The following is a 24221-nucleotide window of genomic DNA, read 5'->3' on the forward strand; positions in this document are numbered from 1 at the left end:
GCCCCGGAAGTGCAGGAGGGGTGCATGCGCGGCTAGCGGCGCCCGATAGTAAGGCGCTCGCAATTGTTTAATGATGCGGAGCAGCTGGCAGGACTGCATTTACTCCCTCACTCCCCCTCACACCACACTCCCTGAGGAAGCGAGGAGCGAAACGGCGTTGGAGTGGTGTGAGGGGGTTGTGGTATGTTCACCTAGTATTCTCTCTATATTTATTTGGTCTCCCATATGTGGATTTATTATATGAATTGCTCGGGGTTTCTCCATTAATGTGAGCCTGCTTATGGCAGTAATTTAAGCAAATATGTGGTAGCTGTCCTCTCCTGAATGGATATTTTGTGATGAATTAAACGATATTTTTCAGTTTATATATTTATTGCACAAGCACTTTATGCTTAATGATATATGTATGGTATATATATTATTGTCATCACATTGCCACTTTTTAATGACTACGCATGTCTAACTTATAATAGTGTGGGATTCCTTTGGGCTATGAAATATGCTTCTCTATATATGGCGGTATTTATAGCAATAATTTAGCACATATTGTTTTGCTATTATTATTTTTTTTTACTCATTTTTTTAAGATTTGGTAATAATTATTGATAATCAACATATTTATTGGACGAGCACTTTATTTTTTGCATTTTTGGTATATATTGACACTATACTGCCATATCTAGTATGTTTGTTGAAACGGTGACTATTAATAATTTGCCTAGTAATTAAATCTATATATATTTTTCTTTTACGTGGGTAACCCATTTGACTACATTTATTGTGAGCATCCCCCTTCCCCCTTGAGCCTCATTTTAATTATGTTTTATATTAATTTTTAATGTTGGTCTTGTCTGTTTTTATTTCTTCATGTATTCAATAAAAATTCTGTACTAATAATTGTCTAAATTGTAGTTCTTTATACCTCTTTGTTGGTCTACACCTCATGCACGTCACTAACAGCGTGGGAATATTCTCCTGCGCATGCGGTGAGTGCAGGAGAATTTTCCCACGCTGTAAGTGACGTGCATGAGGTGAGCTCATGTCCAATGAACTCAGCTCACCTGATGCACGTCACTGACAGCGTGGGAAAATTCTCAGCACTCAGCGCTTCAGCAGCAGAATTCTCCCACGCTGCGATGGCATTGAGATGACAGGCTGGATCACAGCTGAGCGCTGCCATCCAGCTTGTCATCCTTCAGAGACACTGCAGAGCGCAAGCATGCCTGTGCTCTGCAGTGTCTATGAAGGATGGCATGCTGGATGGCAGCGCTCAGCTGCCATCCAGCCTGTCATCTCAATGCCATCCCAGCGTGGGAGAATTCTCCTGCTGAAGCGCTGAGCGCTGAGAATTTTCCCACGCTGTCAGTGACGTGTATGAGGTGAGCTGAGTTCATTGGAAATGAGCTCACCTCATGCACGTCACTAACAGCGTGGGAAAATTCTCCTGCACTCACGGCATGCGCAGGAGAATTTTCCCACGCTGTCAGTGACGTGCATGAGGTGAGCTGAGCTCATTGGACATGACCTCGGCTCATCTTTATGCCGTCACAGCGAGACACTGAGGAGTGCAAGCATGCCTGCGCTTCTCAGTGTCTGCAGCATGGCAAGCTGGATGGCAGCTTTCAGCTGCGATCCAGCCTGTCATGTGAATGTAGCAGAGCTGAAGCTTTTGTGGGAACCATGGAAAGGTAAGGATGATGTTGCTTTATTATTTTACTTTTATTGCAGAAGACATTGGCTTCAGCTGGAATGGGCGTGATGGTAAGTATGGTTTAATTTAGAACAATAAAGAATTGTGTGTTTATTTTAATTAAAGGACTTTATTCTGGGTGTTTGCGTTTTTTTTTAACTTTGACTATGGGGTTAGTAATGGGGGTGTCTTATAGACGCCTCTCCATTACTAACCTGGACTTGATGTCAGCTGGCATTATAAGCTGACATCAACCCCAGCTCTATTACCCCACTGCCACCGCTACAGGGCAGTGGGAAGAGCGAGGCTGTGCCAGAATCGGCGCATCCTATGGATGCGCCATTTCTGGGGCGGCTGACGGCTTGTGATTTTAGCCTGGGAGGGGGCCAATATTCATGGCACCCTTCCTGGGCTATTAATATCAGCCCCCAGCTGTCTGCCTAGCCTTTGCTAGCTATTAAAATAGGTGGGACCCCACGTCATTTTTTTGGGGGGTCCCCCATTTTAATAGCTAGTAAAGGCTAGGTATTCAGCTGGGGCCTGATATTAGTAGCCTGGGAAGCTCCGTGGGTAATACCCCCCTTCCCAGGCTTCAAACATCTGCCCCAGCCGTCTGCTTAACCTCCGCTAGAGACTAAAATTACGGGGAACCCCACGCCAATTTTTTTTTAAATAAATCCTTTATTTTAACACTAAATGACAAGTACAGTAATCAACACTATCACTGTACTTCTTATATATGTGACTGACATGTTTCCATCTATCTAATCTATGTGTGATGCTCTATTCTTTCTGTTATAAATTGTCGGGTACCGATGCTGAATTGCCGGCCGGCTTTTTTAAATAGACGGTGCATGAAAACACTATTATTTTTTTTAATAAATCCTTTAACACTAAATGACAAGTACAGTAAGCAACACTGTCACTGTACTTCTTATATATGTGACTGACATGTTTCTCTCTATCTAATCTATGTGTGATACTCTATGTGATACTCTATGACAAGTACAGTAAGCAACACTGTCACTGTACTTCTTATATATGTGACTGACATGTTTCTCTCTATCTAATCTATGTGTGATACTCTATGCTTTCTGTTCTAAATTGTCGGGTACCGTGTATGCCGCTGCTGAATTGCCGGCATTTCATGTTTCACTGTGAGCACTGTTCCCATCGATTTGGGCAACCACTGTAATGCCACAACCACCATGGCTGTGGCATTACAGTGAGTGGCAGACAATCCCTGCATGATTGATGCTCTAAATAGCACCAGACATGTAGGACACGCTTTTGGTGCATCGAACATAACCTCGAACAGCCAAATTTTTTGCAAATCGTTCGCATTCGTCGAACGACTCGAACACCGCCCAAAACAGCTTGAATTTCAGATTGGCGAACAGTTCTAGTCAAACACCACTCATCTCTAATGAGAACATTAGTGACTAGGTGTAGGTGAGTATAATGTGTTTATTATTTTTATTTAGATAATTATTTATTTATTTAACTTTTTTTTTTTTGTTTTTTACTTTCACTGCACAAGCGCCGGCAGATGAGAGATTACTCCCCTCATCAGTGGCGCTTGCGCTGCATATTTACAGTGACAGAAGGCGCCGGATGATGGGGGTAGTAGTCCCATCAGCCGGTGCCTATGACCAGCAGTAAGCTTTTTACCGTGGGTCACTGTCACAGCTGTGGGATTATACTGACACCTGACAGTGTCATCCCGCACCGCTGTGAACCGGCGGTAACGATGTTACCGCCGATCACAGCCCCTGTTTCCCGCGCTGTCACGCAGATGACAGCGTGGGAAGCCAGGGATGTTCGTGTTCGGGCCGACTTTTGCCAATTTTTGCGCAAAAGGCTTGGGAACTCGAAAACGAATCCGAATGGGCAACGTTCGTGCCGAATTTGAAAAAAAACAAACTTTTGCTGAACATGTTCATTTATCTCTAGTGAACAGCTCTGCAGACTTACTCATCTGTGGTTCCCTACAGTCAGTTGGGCTGTTGGAGAGTTGTGACGCACGGGGAAAAAGGGTAATTGCGGTGCCACTTCTGAGGACTGTACTGTGTGTGATGTTAAGGTGGAGGAAGAGGAGGAGAGGTCAATTGATGCAGTGCTTGACACCCACTGCAGCACATGCTCTTTCTGGCTCTCATCTAGGTGTGCCGATGTGCGGCTGCCAAAGAAAGGGAGTGGAGTAGCCCGTCCAGTAACAAAAGTTGTCAATTGTCTTTGGATAGGACGAGACAGTGTTTTTTCAGTGGAGCTTTCACTAACATTACCACCTACCCCATGTACACCTTGAATACCAAGCCTATTCCTCCTTCCACCATGTCCTCGCTTTTTCCCACTCATGTCAGATGTACTCTTGCCCACTTTTATCCAGCTGTTTAACAAACCTATGCCCAGACCTGTCAGTCTCCTGTCACTAAATCACCTATCAGTATTTATTTGCTGAGATAATGTGGCTGGAGCATGGTATTAGTAACACAAATTTAGATTTTTAATGTGAACTCCTGGATGGAGCAGAATATCAGCACAAAAGAAATAAAAGCTAAAATGTGGCCTAGTTTCTGTAGCATGGTAGAAGCAGAAAAAAATTAGATTTTCTAATGTGGATCCCTGGATGGAGCAGAATATCAGCACAAAAGAATTAAAAGCTCAGATGTGACCTGGTTTATGTAGCACGGCAGTACCAGACACAAATTTAGATTCTCTAATTTGAACTCCTGGATGGAGCAGAATATCAGCAAAAAAGAATTAAAAGCTCAAATCTGGCCTGGTTTCTGTAGCACAACAGTAGCAGAAAAAAATTTAAATTTTCTAGTGTGAATTCATGCCTTGCCAAAAAAATAATAGCACTAAATCTTCCTATGCACAAATGTGGCCTTGTTTCTGTGCCACGTTATTAGCAGAAAGAATTGAGATTTTCTAATGTGAACTCTTGCCTGGCCAAAAAAATTTATAGCACCAAATCTTTCTATGAACAAATGTGACCTTGTTTCAGCGCCACGTTATTAGCAGAAAGATTTTAGATTTTCTAATGTGAACTCCTGCCTGACCAAAAAAATTACCAGCACCAAATCTTTCTATGCACAAATCTGGCCTTGTTTCAGCACCATGTTTTTAGCAGAAAGAATTTAGGTTTTCTAATGTGAACTCCCAACTGACCAAAAAAATTACCAGCACCAAATCTTTCTATGCACAAATGTGGCCTTGTTTCAGCGCCACGTTTTTAGCAGAAATATTTTAGATTTTCTAATGTGAACTACTGCCTGGCCAAAAAAATTACCAGCAACAAATCTTTCTATGCACAAATGTGGCCTTGTTTCTGTGCCACGTTATTAGCAGAAAGAATTTAGATTTTCTAATGTGAACTCCTGCCTGGCCACAAAAAATTACCAGCACTAAATCTCTCTATGCACAAAGGTGGCATGGTTTCTGCTACACGTCATTAGCAGAAAGGTTTTAGATTTTCTAATGTGAACTCCTGCCTGGCCCAAAAAATTACCATCACAAAATCATTCTATGCCAAAATGTGGCCTTGTATTAGCAGAAAGAATTTAATTTCAAAGGTGTACTCCTGCATGGAGCACAATATTAGCACAACACAGGTATATGTTGAAATGTGGTGTTTCTGTCTGGACCACACTATTAGCAAAAATGATTGATCTGCTGGAAGATCAATTTCATAGCCACACAGGATCCTATCTATCTAAACTGTCTGACTTACAAACAACTGCCTAGCTAACTATCTCACTTTGTCACTTTCCAGTAACAGCAGCAGGAGCAGCCTCTCTGCGCTGTTACACTAACAAAATGGTGCTAAAACAACATGTCCGCTCTTTATATAGAGAGGGACATGTGCCTTCAGCAGCCAATGATACAAGCCCTTGTGTCTTGATGTTGTGGATGGTTCCTGCGCCCTGATTGGCTGAAGCAATCTCTACACTTTAAGTTAAGAAAAAAAAAAATTTGAGAATAACAGTCCGATGCTCCTCTGACCACTGCCCACCCCATCTACTCATCAAACAAGTCCCTCCCGTGCATCATACAGCACCACTATCCTATCCAAAGTCCTAAAAAAAAATTGTGGAAACATGATCATACCGCATTTTGGCCAAATTTTGCAGATTTTGAGTAAAACCGCTCGAGGGTACGATGACGAATACAAATGTGCAATGTACGTTCCGAATTTGAAATTGGTGAACGTTTTCCGAACATGTTCACTCATCTGTAGACATGATACCAAATATGTGTTTTTTTTACATTTTTTACATTGTTAACTGTGGAAAAGGAGGATGATTAAAATTTTTGTATCTTTTTTATTTATTTTTTCTTTCCTTTTTAAAAACTTTTTTCTTTAATGTTTACTTTATTTGTTAGCTCCCTTAGGAAACTTGAACCTATGATCTTCTGATTACAATATTTCTGTACATCGTAAAAACCACAGTCCTCTATGATGTCCAGCCACAGGCTGGACGTCATAGAAGAGATCTCATGATAGCTATGGGGGCCTTCAGCTGGCCCCTCGCTGTCACAGCTATCCCCTGGCTCCCTGTGTGGTCGCCAATGGCCACCTGAATTGTCCTCTGGACCAGATTGCTGCTTAATTACTGCTGTCAGAAATTTACAGGGGCATTTAAAAGGTTAACAGCAGCAATCTGCCTGCACACTGATTGCTGCTGTTAGAAGCAGATGCAAGCTATGTAATGTAGCCAACGTCTGCCCTGTGGGTAGCAGGTTCTGCTTGTGAATCCGCTCCATAGTTCCTGAAAAGCTTCATGATGGATATAACAGTCATGGGGTGTTAAGCGGTTAAGCAGAATTTTTCCCTCTCAAAAAAGACGCTATAACAACAAACGGCTTCCAAATGCAGCAACAGCCCACAGTATAATTGTGTGGTGGGTGGCGAAATTAAACAAGTAAAACAGTTATACAAAACGTTAACCTTTTCTACATGTTTTTTAAAATATACTTTTATATTTAATTTCTCACCTTCATTATTACAAAAAATACAATCAATTCACAGTCACATAGACCCTGCAGGTCTAGCACCTTCCTATCCTGTATCTCGGCAGGTTCTGCAGCTTCCTATCATGTGTGTAATATTTTTCGCAGACTGAGGTTACTACTTTTCTTCTATCTCTTTCAATGTTGCAGTAGTACACGTTATTCTGACGTAGGCCTTTCTATCTATATGTGAAATGATAAGCTTTATACCCCGAACTCTTATTCCTAGCCTGTAAAACCTACTGGTTAAAAGGAACCTGTCACCAGGAAAAACGCTATTAACCTGCAGATATGGGGTTCATTTACAACTTAATAGCATTACTAACCTGCCCGGCTCCCACACTCAGCCAAATGCTGCGGAGAGGAAATGAACTTTACTCCCTCCATGAGCAGCGTTCGGCTTTCAGTCACTGGGGTGGCACCGATGCAAATGCAGTCACAGCTCAGAAAATACAAAGCGGAACCTGTAACTGCGCCTCGGCCCTGACTGACAGTTGACCCCAATGCTTAGCCAGTGTAAGTCAGGGCCAAGGGCGCGGTTACAGCCATCGCTCTGTATTCTCAAAGCACTGACTGAACCTGCGCCGGGGCTGCCCCTGTGACTGAAATCCAAATGTTGCCAGGGGGAATAAAGTTCATTTTCTCCCTGCAGCATTCTGCTAAGTGCGGGTGCCGGGCAGGTTAATAACACTATTAACGTGCAGATTAACCCCATATCTGCTGGTTAATAGCGTTTTTTTCTGCTGACAGGCTCCCTTTAATGTATTCCCTGCTCACATATTTTATAGTGTCTGTGATAGTCTCCTCTGAATGGCTGTGCTAGACCATGTGATAGTTGAAAGGTATTATGGGGAAGCCTGTGCTGCCGCACCTGACTTTATATGAGTCTGCGATCCTCTTTAACATTGTGTGAAATAGCGCTGGACATTCTTTTTTCCAATCTGCGCAAATCAAATTGCAGTGTGTTCAAGTATTTTGGGACCTGCAAATTTTAGTAAATACAACTCAGAATTGATTCACAGCCGATCTATTTGACCATCTCTAGTAATTCTTAACAAATCTTCACCCTCTTCCAAAGTTATGCTGGTAATACAAAGCTACATTAAAGATAGCTGTTACGGATCCGGGTGGTGGAACCTCTGTAATCGATTTGACCATCTCTAGTAATTCTTAACAAATCTTCACCCTCTTCCAAAGTAATGCTTGTAATACAAAGCTACATCAAAGATAGTTGTTACGAATCCGGGTGGTGGAACCTCTATGCTGCGGTGCAAGGAGGGACCAGAGGGGCGTGACTAAGTATCTACTAAGCCTGACCAGGGTCGCACGGCGGCTCAGTCGACTCCGTGAACCAGGGAGGGACCGAGCAGAGGGACCAGGTGCCACTCTGGGACCGACCTTGTATGAGAGCAGGTGACTCCCACGGGTCAGAAGGCAGGAACTGACTGACACAGTGGAAGAGCACGGCAGACAGGCTGATGGGTCGTCCAGGTAGTCAGGCAGGCTGATTCGGCTGATAGCCAGACAGGTGCTCCGGGTAGGCAAGCTGGCGGGCAAAACAGATAACAGGCAGGTGCTTCCAAGTAAGCAGACAGGTGGGCATGGCAGATAAAGGCAGGCAAGCGGGCACGACAGATAACAGGCAGGTGCTTCCAGGTAAGCAGGCTGGCGGGCACAGCAGGTAACAGGCAGGTGCTTCCAGGTAAGCAGCCTGGCAGGCACGGCAGGTAACAGGCAGGTGCTTCCAGGTAAGCAGGCGGGCAGAACCCATAGAGAGACTGGCGGACTGGACTGAAGGCAGACTGTCGGGCTGGAAAGTAGTTAGACTAGCGGACTGGACTGAAGATCAGACTGGTGAACAAGACTGACTTGCAGATGACCTGAGGGCTGAAGCAAAGTAAGTATCACAGAGCAACAACCTTGCACGGGCACCTCCATACTGGAGGAGGTGCTTTATATAGGGAAAGTCCTCCGGCTATTGGCCGGGAACCTTTTAGGACGACGCGTGCGGCCCCTTTAAGAGGGAGCTCGCGCACCCTAAGCACAGAGCCAGCAAAGCTGCGTGCACCAGGAGCAGCTGCAGGGAGGCCGGAAGACGCCGGAGCAGGACTGCGGCGGTAAGGGGGACAAAGTCTCGTCCTGGCAGGGGGCAGAGACGCCGATGCTATAGTACCCCCCTTTATGCCCCCCCCTTTTCAGGCCAGCAAGAAATTCTTTAAGGAGAAGAGGGGCATGGATGCTCTCCCTGGGTTCCCAAGACCTCTCCTCTGGGCCAAACCCCTTCCAATCCACCAGAAAAAAGGTTTTTCCTCTTACCCTTTTGGTGGCCAAAATGTTCTCTACCTCATAGACGTCCTCAGCGGAGACTGGAGCTGGAGTGGTGAGCTGGAGTGGTACCTGGATCGTCAGAAAAAGAATTAAGAACAACTGGTTTGAGGAGAGATACGTGGAAGGAGTTGGGAATCCGTAAGGTGGCCGGGAGTTTTAGCTTGTAAGCCACGGGATTGATTTGCTTGAGAACCTCAAACGGGCCGATGAACCGCGGACCCAACTTATACGATGGTATTTTGAGCTGAACATGTCTGGAGGAGAGCCAGACCATGTCTCCCAGATGGAATAGAGGGGGATCCGGATGTCTCTTATCGGCATGCTTCTTCATCCGTTCAGAGGACTGAAGAAGTGCAGATCTAGTGTCTTCCCAAATAGTAGAAAATTCACTGACCAGAGACTCCGCGGCAGGATTGTCCACAGAAGCGGAGACGGGAAACGGGATCCGGGGGTGTTGACCGTAGACCACAAAAAACGGGGATTTGGAAGAAGACTCACTCACATGGTTGTTATAGGAGAACTCAGCCCATGGTAGGAGCTCAACCCAATCGTTACGGTGAGCATTGACAAAATGCCGGAGAAAGCTGGTAACGACCTGGTTGATACGTTCCACTTGACAATTGGACTTGGGATGATAAGCAGAGGAGAAATCCAGAGTGACACCAGCAGCTTATACTTAGCTCTTCAGAAGCGCAAAGTGAACCTGACCCCGCGATCAGACACAATGTGGAGGGGTAGGCCGTGGAGACGAAAGATGTGAAGGATGAAGTCCTTAGCCAGAACAGATGTTGGCGGGAGACCAGGCAGAGGGATGAAGTGGGCCATTTTAGAAAAGCGGTCAGCGACCACCCAAATGACAGTACAACCAGCAGAAACAGGGAGATTCGAAATAAAGTCCATAGCATTAATAATAATAATAATAATATTTTTTTATTTTTTTAGAGCCAACATATTCCGCAGCACTTTACAAATTTTAGGGGGGACTTATACAGACAATACAGAAAAAGCATATTTCATATCGAAAGGAGTGAGGGCCCTGCTCGCAAGCTTACAGTCTATGAGGAAATGGGGGAGACACAAAAGGTAGAATGAACATATATTGTATAATGCAGCCTTGATATACTAAATAGGATAAATAATACATGGACTGGTCGCCTGCCAGTATGTGTGCAGTCCTGACCGAGGCTATTATGTGCATGGTTGGTATGAACCTGAAAATGAAGAAGATTTTAATATGGGGGAAAACTGGGATGGACAGATAGTGTGTAGAGGCGAGACGCCAGTCTAAATAAATGGGTTTTTAGGGTCCGCTTGAAACTGTGGATATTGGGAATTAATCAAACTGTACTGGGTAGTGCATTCCAAAGAATTGGCGCAGCATGCGAGAAATCTTGGAGACAGGAGTGGGAAGTTCGGATTATGGAGGATTTTAGTTTTAAGTCACTGGCAGAATGGAGGGCACGTGTAGGGTGGTAGACTGAGACAAGGGAGGACATGTAGGGGGGTACTGAAGCATGGAGCGCTTTGTGGGTAAGCGTGATAAGTTTAAATTGAACTCTATATTGGATGGGTAACCAATGCAATGACTGGCACAGGGAAGAGGTGTAGCGGTTGGCGAAGAATATGATCCTGGCTGCTGCGTTAAGGATGGATTGGAGAGGGGAGAGTTTAGTAAGAGGGAGCACGAGAAGTAGAGAGTTGCAGAAGTCCAGACAGGAATGAATAAGAGCTACAGTAAGAGTTTTTGCCGAGTCAAAGGTGAGAAAACTCCTGATTCTTGAGATGTTTTTGAGGTGTAGATGACATGAACGAGTGAGTGATTTGATGTGAGGAGTGAAGGAAAGATCTGAGTCAAAAGTGACCCCAAGACAGCTGGCTTGTTGCTGGGGAGTAATGGTTGAGCTACAAACGGAAATGGCAATATCGGGCACAGGTAGGTTTGTGAAGGGAGGAAATACGAGTAGTTCAGTTTTTGACACATTCAGTTTTAGACAGAGGGAGGACATAATGTTAGACACAGCAGAAAGACAATCACTGGTCTTTTGTAATAATGCAGGGGTGATGTCCGGAGCAGAGGTGTATAATTTGGTGTCATCAGCATAGAGATGGTACTGAAAACCGAATCTGCTGATTGTTTGTCCAATGGGAGCGGTGTATAAGGAGAAAAGAAGGGGGCCTAGGACTGATCCTTGAGGAACCCCGACAGTAAGGGGAAGGAGAGAGGAGGAGGAGCTGGCGAAAGACACAGAGAAGGAGCGGTCAGAGAGATAGGAGGAGAACCAGGAGAGAACAGTATCCTTGAGGCCAATAGTGTGGAGCATAGTGAGGAGGAGCTGGTGATCCACAGTGTCGAATGCTGCAGAGAGATCCAGGAGAATCAGCAGGCAGTAGTGACCATTAGATTTAGCTGTTAGAAGATCATTAGAGACTTTAGTAAGGGCAGTTTCAGTAGAATGTAAAGAGCGGAAACCAGATTGTAAAGGGTCAAGAAGAGAGTTGTCTGAGAGATAGCGGATTAGACGGGAAAGGACCAGGCGTTCCAGGATTTTAGCGATAAAGGGAAGATTGGAAACAGGTCTGTACTTGGCCGTGCAGTTCTGGTCAAGGGATGTTTTTTTAAGTAATGGATGTATGCTGGCATGTTTAAAAGAAGAGGGAAAGATACCAGATGAAAGGGAGAGGTTGAAAATTTTAGTTAGGTGAATGGTGACTGCTGGAGCAAGGGACTGAAGGAGATGTGAGGAAATAGGGTCACTGGTGCAGGTGGTAGGGCGAGAAGATGCAAGGAGCCTGATCACTTCATCTTCCGTGACTGGTTCAAAGTCAGAAAGCGAGCAAGATACAATGTGTCAGGGGGAGAGCATGCATAACGTTTGGTGATTGGGAGAAAATTTCCTGTCGGATATGGTCAATTTTTTCTTTGAAATAATTGGCCAGATCATCAGTGCTGAGGTTGGTGATCGAGGCCTGTGCTCTTTGATTGAGGAGAGAATGAAACGTGTCAAAGAGTCGTTTAGGATTATTGGAAAGTGAGATTATGAGGTTGTTAAAGTAGAATTGTTTGGAGAGGTGAATCGCAGAGTTATATGTTTTCAGCATAAATTTATAATGGAGGAAATCTTCGGGCAGATTAGATTTTCTCCACAGCCTTTCAGCGCACCTGGAACACCGCTGGAGAAGACGTGTTTGAGGCGTGTGCCAGGGTTGTCGCCGTCTATGCCGAATTGTTCTCTGCGTAGGATGTGCGGCTTCATCCAGGGCACATTGCAATGTTTCGTTATAAAGCTTCAGTGCAGAGTCAAGACATGAGAGGGAGGAGATTGGGGCCAATGATGATTGCAACTTTTTCATAAATTTCTGGGTGTTAATGGCGCGTATATTTCTATAAGTGTGGAAAGTGGGGGTGCCTTGAGTAGAGTCACAGTTCTTGACAAAGAATGAAAGAAGATTATGGTCAGAGAGTGGAAGGGGAGAGTTAGTAAAGTCATGTACTGGGCAAAGCCGGGAGAAGATCAGGTCCAATGTGTTCCCGTCCTCATGTGTAGGAGAATTAGCAAGCTGTGAAAGGCCGAAGGAGGAGGTTAGTGATAAAAGGTGAGCGGCAGATGGGGAAAGAGGATCGCCAATTGGGATGTTAAAATCTCCCATGATTATCGTGGGGATGTCGCAGGATAGAAAATTTGGAAGCCAGGCAGCAAAGTGATCCAGAAACTGACAGGAGGGACCTGGAGGGCGATAGACAACGGCCACTCGCAGGGAGAAGGGCCTGTAGAGTCTGACTGTGTGGGCCTCAAAAGAAGGGAAGACAAGGGAGGGTACTGGGGGGATAACCTGAAAAGTACATTTTGTTGAAAGAAGCAGACCAACACCTCCACCTGATCTGTGGTCAGGTCTCGGAGTATGAGAGAAGTGTAGGCCACCATAGGAGAGAGCTGCAGTGGCGGTGGTGTCCGACTGCTGGATCCAGGTTTCAGTGAGAGCCAGAAGGTTGAGGGAATTAGAGAGGAAAAAGTCATGGATGTAAGAGAGTTTATTACATGCTGAGCGCGCATTCCAAAGGGCACAGTTGAATGAGACAGAAGATATGCAGGGAATATTAATGAGATTAGCAGGGTTACTGAATGTAACAGGGAAAGAGGTGGTGTTATTACTGGAGGGTCCTGGATTAGGAGAAATATCACCTGCGACTAAGAGAAGTAAGATACAGAGAGTGAGCAGATGGTTGAGTGATTTGTGAGAGCGTTTCCTGTGTTGTATGGTGGGAGTGAATGGATCTGTGTGGTATAACACTGTGAAGAGAGCATGACAGCTGTACATAGGAGAAGAGAGGAGAGAGGGGTTAATATGGATGAAGTGTGCAGAATTTGTGAGAGAACGGTGAATGTGGATGATTGTAGCAGCCAGAATGTAAATGACACAAATACAAATGGTGAATACTGTTTGCAAAACAGATGACCTGGAAGCAAGTTTGTTTAATTGTCTTGCATGTCTTACCTGTCTCCTGCCCTGTCCAATGCCTTATCTAACTGCCAAGACACTTTGATAAATTATGGCACTTCGATAAAGTATGCATAAATGCTATATGCATAAATGCCCCCGCATAAATGCTGCCCCTTGACTATGTCTCAATATATAGGGATGTATCTGCTTAGATCTACACAGATTTAACTCGTTAGCAATCAATTAGCTAGCTTAAGACAACAGGAGACCAAAAAACTGCAGAAAAAAAAAAAACAGACTGGCAACTCTACATGGATCATAAACTGTTAAAGTAAGTGTGATGACCTTAAAGTATCATGGATTAAACAACGTAGATGAATGATATATATATATATATATATATATATATATATATATATATATATATATATATATATACCAGTGATTGATTAGCTGCAGAGCATTGCAAGTAACATGGAGATACAATGTAGATTTCAGAAGAGATTATAGGGAGCAGAGGAGTGAGATATATATACCAGTGATTGATTAGCTGCAGAGCATTGCAAGTAACATGGAGATACAATGTAGATTTCAGAAGAGATTATATGGAGCAGAGGAGTGAGATATATATATACCAATTATTGATTAGCTGCGGAGCATTGCAAGTAACATGGAGATACAATGTAGATTTCAGAAGAGATTATACGGAGCAGAGGAGTGAGATATATATACCAGTGATTGATTGGCTGCAGAGCATTGCAAGTAACATGGAGATACAATGTAGATTTCAGAAGAGATTATATGAAGCAGAGGAGTGAGATATATATACCAGTGATTGATTAGCTGCACAGCATTGCAAGTAACATAGAGATACAATGTAGATTTAAGAAGAGATTATACGGAGCAGAGGAGTGAGATATATATATACCAGTGATTGATTAGCTGCAGAGCATTGCAAGTAACATGGAGATACAATGTAGATTTTAGAAGAGATTATATGGAGCAGAGGAGTGAGATATATACCTGTAAGAAAAGAAGAGAGATGAATATTAGAACTGCCATATCTAACTGCCGAGACACTTTGATAAATTATGGCACTTTGATAAAGTATGCATAAATGCCCCCACATAAAATGTGCATAGCAATGTGTTGCCACGGAGCGGAAGGTACGGGAAGAGGCAGGAGACCGCCAGTGGGAAGATGCCTGGGAACTCTGTTACGGGCACAGGAGGAACAAGCCATGATGAAATCCGTTACATCCTTGCGTAGCGAAGGCCACCAGTAATGCCGGGCGATGAGCAGGAAGGTCTTCCTCTGCCCAGCATGGCCGGCTAGTTTGGACGAATGGCCCCAGAGAAGAACCTTCTTATGATCCGGAACAGCTACAAAAGTCTTACCGGGTGAAAGACGAGACAGGTCAAACGGGACCACAGTCATTACTCTGGAGGGGTCGATGATATGCAGAGGCTCCAACTCTTGGTCGGAGGACAGGAATGAGCAGGATAGAGCATAGGCTTTAATGTTCTTGTCCGCAGGGCGGTAATGTAGAGAAAAGCAGAATCGGGCAAAGAACAGAGACCACTGGGCCTGACGCGGATTGAGTCTCTGGGCGTTTTGGAGATAGGCCAGATTCTTGTGATCTGTGTAGATGATCACCAGGCGCAGAGCCCCTTCCAGCATGTAGCACCACTCCTCCAGTGCCAATTTGATGGGAAGCAGCTCACGATCTCCTATGGAATAGTCGGATGAGGGGAAGAGCTTGGAGAAGAAGCCGCAGGTTACCATTCTCCCGGACGGGGATTTCTGGGTGAGCACCGCTCTGGATCCGGAGGAGGAAGCATCAACCTCCAGGAAGAACTGCTTGTTGCAATCCGGACGGTGCAGCACAGGGGCGGAAGAGAAGGCTTGTTTTAGGGAGATGAAGGCCTCTTCTGCTTCGGGAGTCCATTCCTTGGGATTTTCTCCCTTACGGGTGAGCGCAGAGATGGGAGCGGTCCGGGAGGAGAAATGAGGAATAAAGAGGCGGTAATAATTTGCAAAGCCCAGGAATCGCTGAATCGCCTTCAACCCCTATGGTCGGGGCCATTTTAAGAAGGTAGAAACCTTCTCAGGATCTATCCGAAGACCAGTCTCGGAGATAATATATCCCAGGAACGGAAAGTAAGTCTGCTCAAAGAGACATTTTTCAAATTTTGCGTAGAGGCGATTCTGCCGGAGCCTTAGCAGAACCTGATAAACATTCCTCTGGTGTGAGGGCAGATCCGGAGAGAAGACCAAGATATCGTCCATGTACACCACTATGCAAGAATACAAGAGGTCACGGAAAATGTCATTAACTAGCTCCTGGAAGCCGGCAGGGGCATTACAGAGACCAAAGGGCATCACGCGGGATTCATAGTGACCGTCCCGGGTGTTGAATGCCGTCTTCCACTCGTCTCCGTGGCGGATCCGGACCAAATTGTACGCCCCACGTAGATCGAGCTTGGTGAAGACCCTCGCGCCTTTAAGGCGGTCGAATAGCTCCGAGATGAGAGGCAGGGGGGACTTATTCTTGATGGTAATTTGGTTAATCCCCCTGTAATCAATACATGGCCATAGCAAGCCGTCTTTCTTTCTAACGAAGAAGAATCCTGCTCCAGCCGTGGAAGTAGATTTCTGAATGAAACCCCTAGCAAGATTCTCCTCAATGTACTCAGACATGGCCCGGGTCTCAGACAGAGACAAGGGTTAGATACGCCCGCGGGGAGGTGAAATGCCAGGTACCAGGTCGATGGGGCAATCATACGGCCTATGAGGTGGTAGTGTCTCGGCTTCCTTCTTGTCGAAGACATCCGCATAGGACCAGTAGGGTGCCAGCAGACCAGGTAGATTAGCCGGAGTAGGCGGAGGTCGAGCCAGGCGAACCGGAACCAGGCAGGTCTCATAGCAATCCTGCCCCCAACGGAGCCCCTCACCAGATCGCCAATTCAGGACTGGTTCATGTTTCTGTAGCCAGGGTAGACCTAGCAAAAGGGAGTGTGAGAGTCCGGATAGCACATGGAAGGAGATCCTTTCCGAGTGCAGCATTCCCACCTGAAGGGTTACAGGCTCTGTGATGAACAAGATGGTCACTGGAAGGAGTCTCCCATCCACGGAAGTGACTGCCAATCATTCGGCCAGATGTTTGGTGGGAATCTGATACTGCTCCACAAGGGACTGAGAAATGAGATTCCCAGCGGCTCCGGAATCCAGGTGGGGACAGAGCAGTGGGACCAGGTGCCACTCTGGGACCGACCTTGTATGAGAGCAGGTGACTCCCATGGGTCAGAAGGCAGGAACTGACCGCTACAGCGGAAGAGTACGGCAGGCGTGCGGACGGGTGGTCCAGGTAGTCAGGCAGGCTGATTCGACAGGTGCTCCGGGTAGGCAAGCTGGCGGGCACAACAGATAACAGGCAGGTGCTTCCAGGTTAGCAGGCAGGTGGGCACGGCAGGTAAAGGCAGGCAAGCGGGCACGGCAGGTAACAGGCAGGTGCTTCCAGGTAAGCAGGCTGGCGGGCACGGCAGGTAACAGGCAGGTGCTTCCAGGTAAGCAGGCTGGCAGGCACAGCAGGTAACAGGCAGGTGCTTCCAGGTAAGCAGCCTGGCAGGCACAGCAGGTAACAGGCAGGTGCTTCCTGGTAAGCAGGCGGGCAGAACCCATATACAGACTGGTGGACTGCACTGAAGGCAGACTGTCGGGCTGGAAAGTAGTCAGACTGGCGGACTGGACTGAAGATCAGACTGGCGGACAAGACTGACTTGCAGAGGACCTGAGTGTTGAAGCAAAGTAAGTATCACAGAGAAACAACCTTGCACGGGCACCTCCATAATGGAGGAGGTGCTTTATATAGGGAAAGTCCTCCTGCTATTGGCCGGGAACTTTTTAGGACGGCGCTTGCAACCCCTTTAAGAGGGAGCTCGCACGCCCTAAGCACAGAGCCAGGGAAGCTGCGTGCACCAGCAGCAGCTGCAGGGAAGCCGGAAGACGCCAGAGCAGGACCACGGCGGTAAGGGGGACGGCGTCTCTGCCTGACAGGGGGCAGAGACGCCGATGCTACAATAGCATTAAACATTGAGATTTCTAAACATGCATTTTAATATGTTTGTTAATTAGCTTAATTAGAATTTGAAGGATATTACATGTATTTATAATTTTGAGAGGCATTTGTAAGTGTATATATTCTCAATATACTGTATATACAGTATATGATTTACAACTGCATTCACAATAAGAATCTAATTACTAGGGCTATGAGCTCAAAGCTATATATTTTAGTCATGAGAGAATGTTAAATAAAATAGTGCATTTAGGATGCGTGGACAATTATACACATATATATATATACACTGTATATACATATATATATATATATATATATATATGCAGGCCAAAGAGAGATTCTCCACTATCTTTACTGGCTTCTTATAATAATTAGAGAACAAGCAGAAAATGAAGTTACATGCGATGAGGCTAATCAGTGTATGTTGGCACAGAATGGCTATCAACTGATTGCAACTTGACAAGGCTGATTAAATATAATTCAACTCATTTGCATGTGCAGAAAGATGTGAAATGAATAGAAAAGACACCGATATTCAGATTTTTAGAATAACGCAAACATCGTGTGCACAGCAAGACTTGTGTTTCTTTGTACTCATGTCAATGAAGTAAGTATGAATCTCTTAAAAGAACATGATAAAGAACATTTATGATAGAAATCATGGCTAAGATTATATGGTTGCATAATTACTATGTAAGTGTAGTATATATACTATAGAATGTATTTATAGATGTGGAATATATTAGCCCCTCACCCAATTTTACTTTTTTTCCTAATCAGTCAAATTAAAATTTTTCCAATCATCCAACCAATTTTAGTATAAGGTAGGACGAATTGAATAACCATAAAATGAAACTCTGAAATGATCATTGCTTTGATTGAAAGTAAAGATTTTTTCCAAAAGTATATCACCCATGTGAAAAGTAATTAGGATACCTTGTGATTAGTCTCTTGTATTGCTGTAGAGGAATGTTAGAGATTACATTAGCAAGATCTACTCATTTAATATGTTGCCAAAGCATGTCAATACGATTCATATCAGGACATTGAGTCGACCACTCACAAAACATTTTCTTTATCCTTCCAAATGTGGACCTACTTCTGTGATTCAGATCATTGTTCTGCTGCATAACCCAATTGTGCTTGAGCTTTTGGTATACTGTGTACATTGAAAATAAAAGTGAGGAGTTAATTTCTTTAGCTGTTCAGCATGATTATTAGCGATCTTGATGAGTCTTCTATGTAGTGATGGGTTATTCCTGAACAATCCGGTACAAAGAGCCAGCTCCCTACTTTGAATGATGGGAGCTGACATTCCAGTGAAAGCCGGTTACAGTCTCTGAATGAGTCTCACTGGGGTAAAATGACGATATCCAGCAGACAAAACCCTGCCCACACTGCAGAAATACTGCCCAAACAGCCATTTACCGTATTTTTCGGACTATAAGACACACTTTTTTCCTCCAACATTTTGGAGGAAAATGGGGGGTGCGTCTTATAGTCCGAATGTTGGGGGTGTGTATATTTATGTGTGGTGTGGGGGGAGCGGAATCAGTGGAGGAGCAGGACAGGGATGATGGGTGCCATGCATACCAGGATAGGGATTAGGGGTGCCATGCATGCCAGGACAGGGATGAGGGGTGCCATGCATACCAGGACAGGGATTAGGGGTGCCATGCATACCAGGATAGGGATTAGGGGTGCCATGCATACCAGGACAGGGATGAGGTGTACCATGCATAATAGGACAGGGATGAGGGGTGCCATGCATATCAGGATAGGTATGAGGGGTGCCATGCATACCAGGATAAGGATTAGGGGTGCCATGCATACCAGGATGGAGTGATGCCAGGCATACCAGGATGGATATGGGGACCACGTATAAAAGGAAGGGGGGCGGCATACAGTATTTACCAGGATGGGGGATATTGTCAGAATTGGGGGACATTACCCCTATACCAGTTTCCCTCTTAAAAGTACATCATGACCACATTTTTTGCTTACATTTTTATTTTTTTATTTTCCTCCTCTAAAACCTAGGTGCGTCTTATGGTCCGGTGCGTCTTATAGTCCGAAAAATACGGTAATTGCTTAGCTGTAGTTGGGTTGGATTTTCGCCATGAGGGGATGGGGGGTTTTGACTGCGGTGATTTTATCTTAAATACATCAGCATAATTGAGTACATGCCATTTGAAAAGTAAGATTTTAATCAATATCTCATGAACACAAGAACAATTTCCAAAATTTTGACAAGACAGTTTCATAGAACATTTTTTTTAAATTGTAAAGTGCTGCAGAATATGTTGGCGCTATAAAAATAAAAATTATATTATTATTATTATTATTATTATTTTAACCCATAACATGAAAGTAAGGTTGATAATATAACTTTCATTACAAAATCACTGATGCAAAAATAAATACTGCAAAATTCCCCATAGGTAACCAATTGGGTTCAAATCAGGAGACATACTTGGCGAATGAATCACTTTCACTCTGTTCTTCTTCAGAAATGCAACAGATGTGTATTTTGGATCATTGTCATGTTGGAAAAGTGCATGTCTACCAAGGGCATGGTGTGGTGGCAGCATCTTCTCTTTCAATATAGAGCAGCACATTTGTGAATTCAAGATACCATCAATACCCTATTGGAGGGGGGTGTCTGAATAACCTTAGCTACACATTCATCCCAGACAAGGTTTTAATTGTGAGCTATGCCTCATTTTCTTTCACTTCCCCATTCAAATGAAGCCTGCTTTGGCACATGGAGAGGTAGAGAGATAGGGATCTATTAGAGATAGGGATCATCTATATGTAAGTACAGTACATCTTGATGTGGTTGGATGACTATTGCACTCTTTGATCAAACTACGCTAAGTATCTTGCATTTATAATGCTTACAACAATAGTGGAGGTCAAGTATTTATTAATCATAGTCAGCTGATGCATTGTATATGTACCGTATTTTTCAAACTATAAGACGCACTTTTTTCCTCCAAAATTATGGAGGAAAGTGGGGGGTGCATCTTATAGTCTGAATACTATATATATGGCTGTGCATGGTGGTGGGTGTGTGGGAGCAGCAGCATGGGATCAGCGTGGCACAGGAGGCAGAAGCCGCCTGCTGCAGCCTACGCTGTGCCCGCTACTAAAGAAAATGAATATTCCCTGCTCCCCACGCCCATGGGCGTGGAGAGCAATGAATATTCATTTCTCTTAATAGCCGGCACACTGGAGCAGCAGCGTGGCTCCTGCTGCCACTCTGCGGTCTGTGTGTCCGCTATTAAAGCTCATGAATATTCCCTACAACCCACTCCCATGGGTTGTAGTGAATATCCATGCTCTTTAATAACAGGCACACTGACCACAGAGCGGCAGCAGGAGCCGCGCTGCGGCTACAGTGTGCCGGCTATTGCACAGACTAAATGGTCACTGCTCCCCATGCACAGAGTCTCGGCGTTGGGAGCAGTGACTATTCCAGCACAGCGTCTCACACTATGTGAGGGCGCATGGCAGGGATGCCATGCGCGCCCTGCCATGTGCGGCTCACACAGTGAGAGTGTCGGCAGCAGAGCGGGACAGCGCTGGAGGAGAGAGGAGGTGAGGATGATTGTTTATTTTTTTTGTGGGCAGTGTAATGGGGGCTCAGAGGATGCCATGCATACCAGGATTTAGGATCAATGGGTGCCATGCATACCAGGATGGGGGCTCAAGGGGTGCCATGCATACCAGGATGGGGGCTCAATTGGTGCCATGCATACCAGGATGGGGTCTCAGAGGGTGCCATGGATACCAGGATCGGGGCTCAAGGGGTGCCATGCATACCAGGATGGGGGATCAAGGGGTGCCATGCATACCAGGATGGGGACTCAATGGGTGCCATGCATACCAGGATGGGGGCTCAAGGGGTGCCATGCATACCAGCATGGGGGCTCAGAGGGTGTCATGCATACCAGGATGGGGGTTCAAGGGGTGCCATGCATACCAGGATGGGGGCTCAAGGGGTGCCATGCATACCAGGATGGGGGATCAATTGGTGCCATTCATACCAGAATGGGGGCTCAGAGGGTTCCATGGATACCAGGATGGGGACTCAAGGGGTGCCATGCATACCAGGATGGGGGCTCAAGGGGTGCCATGCATATCAGGATGGGGACTCAAGGGGTGCCATGCATACCAGGATGGGGACTCAAGGGGTGCCATGCATACCAGGATGGGGACTCAAGGGGTGCCATGCATAACAGGATGGGAGATCAAGGGGTACCATGCATACCAGGATGGGGATGGGGGCCATGTATACCAGGAAGGAGGGGCCATATATACCAGGATGGAGGATATTAACAGAATTGGGGGACATTAACCCAATACCAGTGTCAGCAGCAGACCCCCTCCCCCATAACAGGGCATCATGACCACATTCTTTGCTTAAATTTTTTTTCCCAATTTTCTTTCTCTAAAACCTAGGTGCGTCTTATGGTCCGGTGCGTCTTAAAGTCCGAAAAATCCGGTATACATTTCTATATTAGCCAGTCAGCGTATTTGTGATTCTATGCAGCGTATTTGTGATTCTATACATTAATTTAATATTAAAGGTGTGAGAGACATAATTTTTTGTCTTGTTTTTTGTAAATTTTTGAGTGTTCCTTTTATTACAGCATTACTGTGAGTTGTGCATTACATCTCAGGAAGCGGATATACAACTAACTGTGATGACAAAATTTGGGAATCTTTATTTATTAATCAAAGATTTAAACTCTGTTAAAATTTAGCATGTTTATCATTTACTTCTACCATACATATCACTTATGGCAATTACCTTTCCAGGTTTCTCTCTATATATGTTTGTATTTTGTCTTTTGGATCACAATCTTGCTGCATAACCCAGTTATGCTTAAGCTCACAGATGGATGACCAGACGTTCTTTTTAAGAATTTTCTAGTACAATGCAGAATTTGTTGTTCATTAAAATATAACAAGCTGTCTCAGGCCTTGGCTGAATAACTTATGGCCTATTACCAATGCTATATTATCGTCCTTCAAGGCTCACAACGGCTTTTTTCACAAGATGTTTCTTCACTCAAAATCCCTCATAATGAGCAAAAGCAGAGAAGGTGAGTCTCTGTAGCAGATTGCTTTTCTAGAAAGTCAAATTTAATGCAATCAGTTCATCTCCAGGGAAGCTTAAATGCACAAAGCTGTTGGCCTGATGAAACTGTAACATGGCGCTGGGCAGTAGACGCGGGCAAAGCACTTGTCTGGGGCGCCCCGGCATGTTACATGAAAGTGGAAGTCCCGCCTGGGTGTGTGGACTTATCCTGTGAGGGCATTACACCCATGCAGGCCACATGTAACTGATGTTCAAGGTTTGCCAGGACCAGACAATTCACAGTTTAAGAGAGACCACCATTTACTAGTAAACTCTTTACTGAACGGCAACTTGATAAGGGTTATATGCAAGGGCTAGTGAGTACAAAGTCTTATGAACGTTTCCTTTACAGTATGAAGCATTTTCCACACAGTATCCTTACTCTGAAGTAAACTCCAGGGCTGTTTATGTCCACTGTTTCTCCCTACTTTTCCACAACCCAGCTTTAAGGCTGTGTGCTCACAATGCGTTTTTTAAGCGTTTCCGCAGCCGCAAAAACACTGCAGAAACGCTTAAAAAACGCATGGTAGAAGGCCAGCCATGTTCCCCAATGATAATCCGCATGTGCTTTGCACATGCTTCGTAAATTTCCGCTGCGGATTATCATTGCGGAAAAAAACGCAGCACTACCAATTATTTTGCGGAAGTGCTGCGTTTTCGCAGCAACTGACTTGCATAGGACCGCATGGATTACGCATCACTGTATACAGTATAGACCAAAAGTTTGGACACACCTTCTTATTTAAAGATTTTTCTGTATTTTCATGACTATGAAAATTGTACATTCACACTGAAGGCATCAAAACTATGAATTAACACATGTGGAATTATACACTTAACAAAAAAGTGTGAAACAACTGAAAATATGTTTTATATTCTAGGTTCTTCAAAGTAGCCACCTTTTGCTTTGATGACTGCTTTGCACACTCTTGGCTAGTGTTGAGCCACCCCCGTAGTGTTCGAGTTCAGTTCGTCGAACACCCGTATGTTCGCCGAACTGTTCGTCGAACTGTTCGTCGAACACCTTCGAACACCGTTAAAACCAATGGCAGGCAAACAAAAACACATAGAAACACATAGAAAACACCTTCAAAGGTGTCCGAAACCTGACAAACTGCTCAGAAGACACAACTAACACATGGAAAAGTGACAAGTACATATAGTCATGCAAAAAGAAAAGAGGTGAAGGAGTAAAAGGAGGGGGAGACACAGATATAGGCATATCATGCCCTTCTAAAACCAAAAAAGTGCGAAGCCGACTTGGCCAGTCCGTTCCTGCCCGTGTGACCTCCGTGTCGCCGGGTTTGTGCCAGAGCCACAGTGGACCCTGACGGCCAGCCCCCCTATCCCAATACTGGTGCCTGTCCGCTGGTGGGTCGAGCCCCCCCGCGGTGGGGGGGGTAACAACTGCAGAAGAAAGACCATCTTCCAGCCAAATTAAGATGTCTACTTCTTTTCGTGGACAATGTGATACGATCCCTTTCTTACGGACACGCCCATCACTACAAATTCCAGATGAG

The sequence above is a fragment of the Phyllobates terribilis genome, unplaced genomic scaffold (genome assembly GCF_046119375.1).
Source record: "Phyllobates terribilis strain yellow unplaced genomic scaffold, ASM4611937v1 Scaffold_2__4_contigs__length_985480577, whole genome shotgun sequence".
Lineage (NCBI taxonomy): Eukaryota > Metazoa > Chordata > Amphibia > Anura > Dendrobatidae > Phyllobates > Phyllobates terribilis.